The following is a 6,000-nucleotide window of genomic DNA, read 5'->3' as shown; positions in this document are numbered from 1 at the left end:
TGCTCTGTCTCCCAAAAATAAATAAGTGTAAAAACAAATATTCATTCATATATGAATTTATTGATTCCACAAATGTCTACCTTGTACCTCCTTTACCCAAAGCATTCTTCCAGGTGCTGATCCAGAGAGGCAAATGGACTAAACACAGGATGTATAAGATATGGTAGAAGGGGGAGATAAGTATATGTGTAAGGAAGGAAGTAAAAAGTAGATGACTTCCATGATAGAAAACTATCTGGCAAACGAGGATGGGGACCTTCACAGCTAGGAAACAAAGGAAAAGTTGATGGACGCAGAGTGTGAACTTGACCTTCATGACTATTTGGACTTTGAGATAGGAGCAAGAGAGAGAAAACAGAAAGCTGAGACATTATACCTGGAACATGTATTGTTCATGGAGAAAGGTCAGTCTATGTTGGGGGGAGTAGCATTCCTCAAAAGTCAGAAAGTGAAATCCTACCTTCTGATTTGCTTCGTTATTATGCAGTTAGACCAGTATTGCCCATAAGAAGTGTGCAAATCCACTCACTTTCCCGGACTTAATATTTCTTTGTTAAACTGATCCATCTTTCTAAACAACACTTTATACTTCACTTAGGAATATTACAAATAAGCAAAAAAAAAAATCAATATCATTTGCCACAAGTAGAAAGCAGACATACATAAAGTTTAACTGAAAATAAAGCAACATTTCTCCAGGCCTTATCAGTTGTTTACGGTCTGTTGTCAATGTTAAAAATGGAGATTAATGAGAGTTATGGAGGGATCAGTACCTACCAGGACCAAACCAGGAGTTTCTCCTCGACACAGTGCAGGAAACGGAACCAAAAGTAAAAGAAACCAACGGTCTCAGCGTTGAATGCTGTCCAGTGTTATGTTTGAGTTCCACAAACGCACTTGTGTGTACCAAAGATGTATGTGGCACGCTGGGAAAATCAACCTACAGGAAGGCTTGGGTTCAAATGTAAAATAACTAATAATTCTATGGGCTAAACTTCTTGAAAAACTGTCTCTTTCTCTCTCTCTCTCTCTCTCTCTGTCTCCTCTCTCTCTGTCATATATGGATGTGTGTATAATATATATGATACATATCATTATATACAATTATATATAGCATTATATATACTAATTTTATGAATAATCCATATCATATGCATGAGTATTTAAATACTGATGTATATAGAGATAGTACCTATATACATAGATACCTAACCTGGTAGCAACATAGGTTGGAACTATGCAGATCTACTTACATTTGAATTTTTTTCAAAAACAAAAAAACAGCACAGTACTGTAAAGTATTTTCTCTTCCTTTTGATTTTCTTAACATTATCTTTTGTCAGGATGCCTGGGTGGCTCAGTCAGTTAAGCGGCCAACTTTGGCTCAGGTCACGATCTCATGGCTTCTGGGTTCAAGCCCCACATCAGGCTCTGGGCTGACAACTCACAGCCTGGAGCCTGCTTCAGATTCTGTGTCTTCCTGTCTCTCTGACCGTCTCCCGCTCATGCTCTATTTCTCTCTTGGTCTCAATAATAAAATAAAACATTAAAAAATCACACATTATCTTCTGTCTAGCTTCCTGTGTAGTAAAAATACAGTATGTAATCCATATAACATAAAAACATGTGTTAATTGACCGTGTATGTTATCAGTAAGCCTTCTGATCAACAGTTGGCTCTTAGTAGTTGAGTTTGGGGAAAGTCCAGTTATATATGGATTTTTGACTATGGGTTGGGGGGAGGTAAGGAAGAGGAGCACTCACCACCTTTAACCTTTGTGTTGTTCAAGGACCGACTATACATATAAAAAGAAAAAGTGACAGAGACAGAGGAAGACATCTAAATGTATATTTATTTATATCTATATCATTTAATGTCAATATGTATTACAGGTATGTATATATATATACACATAAGTGTGTGTGTGCATATATATACATATATATGTATATAAAGAGAGAGACATATAGAGAGAGACAGGTAGAGAGACATCTAAATGTACAGCTATCGATTTATCTGCCAGAGAGAGAAAGAGAGAGAGAGAAGCTGGTATATACTAAGTCTGCAATATAGTATTACAATCCTAAAAATAAAGTTAGGTAAAAGCTTGGGATCAAACAATGGAGCTTCAGACAAGACATCACGGAAAGTACATATTTCAGAAAAATGAAAGTACATCAGCATAGTACATTGCCATAAATAAGAAAAAATGGACTTGGATAGTGCTAAAAGGAACACAAAATGTCATCTGAATTCCAAATTTACAAAATTCAAATTTAAATGCTGGTGAATATTCACGTATTGTTTGTGTGTACATGTATTCATGTACATGTGTGCGTGTGTGTGCGCGCGCTCATGTATTGTTTACATATATACAAACGTATACAAATTTATTTTAATTTCAGAAAAGCTTGAAAGAGGTTATATATATTTATCTAATCAAACATCTAAAGTAATGCTGTAAGATCTCCAGCAAAAAGGGAACGATTCAAGTAACCATCTGCAAACCTCATCAAGTGATAATTTTGTCCTTTTAGTGGGGGATGGGAGTCCCCCAGAGATTTTACTGATCTCTTTTCTGTTTGGCAAAATGACTAACTATTTGAGTATTCCAGCAAAAGAACATAAATGACTGTTGCTTACAGTCAAGATTCAATTATCTATATGCAAATAATTTCCTATGTGTTCCTTATCCCAGTCTGCCATTATCCTTCTGCCAAGAAGAGTTTTCTAGGCCAATTTTCCCCACTGCTGATTGGGATATACTTAGAAAATTCACAGAAGCTTCAGCATGAGCCTCAGCAAACCATAATTAGGTGAGTCTGCTGAAACAAAACACAGCCAAACTAAATAATGCATTCCGAGACCAAGTATCAATTACAGTGGATGATATAAGCCTATGAGGCCATCCATTGGCACGGATAAATGAAAACTACACTTTATCTTCATTTTATACTTGAGTCTATATGAAAATGGAGGACTGAAGTGCTTGGTTCTCACATTTGCCCTTCACACCCTAGGTATTTGTTTATAAGAGAGAGTTGAGAAACTATTTATATGCCCAGAGGAAATCTCTCTGTCTGTGTTGTTGATAAGCCCAACTTTATCTTCTAATTAGAGAAATCCTACCTTTTTGCCTTCCATTTCCCCTCACCTCTTTCCCAGGGGAAATAAAAGCAAAAGAAGATGGATCCCATTTGTTGATATGAGTTTATAGTTCACAGGTTCATCAGTAGTTGGCTTGTCCACGTAGTAATTCTAATTGAAGACAAAATGATGGCGCCCTTAATTGGAAGAACACATTGAACACAAGTTATAGCAAGTTTCCTTTTCGGAGTATTATCTCAGCCTTTACTATGTGCCAGACACTTTGCTAAACTTTAGTAAAATGAACTGTGCTACGTAACACAACATTCTAAGGTAGGAACCATAGGTATCCTCATTTTCTGCAAATGAAGAAACATATTCAAACATATGAAGTTCCTTGTCCAAACACGAAGTGAGGAAGTGGTAGAGATACGGCCTGACTCCAATGCCTACATTCTTCTACCTCCTTGTTTATTCCCAGATCCACAGACAGGATGGCACTAAAAGATCACAAGCCAGAAGAGTTCACTATGATCAGTAACAGTTAGACCCAATGCGATTTAAGCTTGGAGTCCTCACAAAGCAGAGAACCAGAAGTTGGAAAAGAGCTGGTGGCTAGAGGACAATGGAAGAAAGACCAGAAGCCAGAAGGTCATGTCATCCCCCGATGCAGAGTTCAGCTGTTTCAAAGTTGCTGCTTAATGTTGTTGTCTTTTCTAATCTATTTATTCAAGAAAGGTCATTTCAAACTCAATGTCTTCTTGATGGTGACATACTGATCTTTATCAGAATTCCCAGCTGGATTTACTGAAGCCTGAGAAGGTCAGTGGGACTGAGTCACGGTCTCTTGGCCACCCTGGAGTTGAGACTACTTGGCTCGCTTCTCTGTGCTCTTTCACTAATCACTCCTGCTATTTGTTTAACACTGTGGTTCGTCAGACAAAACTCCTCGTGTCACATTGAAGGACTCAAAGATTCAACACTTCCTCCCATCTGATGCCTGCTGTAATCAAGTTTCAATTCAATAAAATGCACAAGGAAGATAGGAAACTGTATTTTATGTAAGAAACATCTCATGTATTAAATTTATTTTAAAGGAGTGCCAAAGACTGTGCCAGGTGGCACATAATGAAAAGCCAGAGAGATAAGTTTTCTGTTCACATGGAGATGACATGCTGGAGGGCATCCCATGCCTACCCGGTCCCCTTTACTCTTTCCCTTTACTGAAAACGGACTGTCCTTTCAGGAACCACTGCTCTGCCTCTCTGAGTCCATGGGGTTTGGGCCATGCCTGGCTGCTAAGAAGGGTGGCAGATGAAAAAGGAAGAAGCACATGACCCGTCCCTGGCCAATCAGCACTGTCCTCTCCATGAGCCATCTGATGGGTTCCAAGACTGGTCGGCGACCCAAGTGGGGCAGATGAGACTTATTTTAGAACGTCTGGAATTTTGAAAACAGCACCACTGCTTAATAGATAGGAGAATGTAACCCTGGAGCAGCTGGTAGCCATCTTGCCACCACAAGGAAAGAGACCACCTGAGGGAGAAGATTCCAAAACATAGACACACAGTAAAGAGAAGTAGAAACATTCCTAAGATGCTGTCTGAGCCCATAGATCCAGCTGAAGTTGGTTCTACCTCTGTGCCTCTGAAAGTTCTAAGATAATGAATTTTCCTTTTTTCTTCTTGGGCTGTTTTTTTTTTTTATGTTTTTTAATGTTTCTTAATTTATTTTTGAGAGACAGAGAGAGGCAGCTCGAGCAGGGGAGGGTCAGAGAGAGGGGGAGATACAGAATCTGAAGCAGGTTCCAGGCTCTGAGCCATCAGCACAGAGCCCAACACGAGGCTTGAACCCATGAACCTTGAGATCATGACCTGAGCCAAAGCCGGATGTTTAACCACTGAGCCACCCAGGCGCCCCTCTTTGGCTCTGTTCACTTATAAGCCTAAGAGTCCTGATTGATAACTGTAAGAATAATTTAGATTTTATCTTTTTAAGGATATTTCTAAAATGAAGAGTTCTACCTTCCTGCCATAATAAATATGGGTATCATGAGCTTTCTTGCCTAAGTTAGGATCTTATCCAGAAAATCAAGTCTCAATCTTCCAGATGAAGGGGGAGGAGGAAAAGATTGGATACAATAATTTTTGGCTCTAAGCCACCCTGGAAGTAAGGGATTATAAAATAAGTAGCTGATACCCATTTATTTCTAGTCATTTTCCTTCTTCTCTAAAAATCAAAGGGAGTATTAAAAATATGTGTGTGTGTTTTATTGTTATATATAGGCATATACACATATACATATACCTATATATACATATATATATATACACACATATATATAATTGATAAATGAGTTTTCTGATTGAGAGAGACAGAGGCAATTTTATCAATGGGTCTTGAAAGCCTATCTCTGACTTTGGCAAAGCTAGATTACACCGAACCTGATTTGTCCTCTGAGTAACATGCTTTCTTCCATGTCCCAACTTCCTAAAAGTTAGAGTGGCTCGTGTCATATGTAGTTCGGTGAAAGGGAAACTGGAAGAAGATACAGCACAGGCCAATTACCTAAGGTCCTAAACGAAGATCTGTAATTGTTTTTCTCTAGTCAACCAAACCAACCATTGAAAGCCAAATGATGGGAAAAGCAAAGAAAGAAAGAGGGGGGGGGATATCTGGGGTAATAGACTGTCTCAGCCTCAATGGCCTCAGGGACCACCTAGCTCAATGGCTTCATTCCACCACTTTGGCTCCATACAGACCATTTTCCATTCATCAGCAGAATAACTGAAGTGAAATGAAAGAATACAATAGAATAGAATAAAACAAGACAACAAAATCTTGTGATACGCTATTGAAAAACCTCCAATACTTCTCCACCATGTTTAGGATAACATGAAAACCCTAAATCTG

The sequence above is a fragment of the Suricata suricatta genome, chromosome 12 (assembly GCF_006229205.1).
Source record: "Suricata suricatta isolate VVHF042 chromosome 12, meerkat_22Aug2017_6uvM2_HiC, whole genome shotgun sequence".
Taxonomy (NCBI): Eukaryota; Metazoa; Chordata; class Mammalia; order Carnivora; family Herpestidae; genus Suricata; species Suricata suricatta.
The sequence above is the reverse complement of the archived record's forward strand: the minus strand, read 5'-3'. Positions refer to the sequence as shown.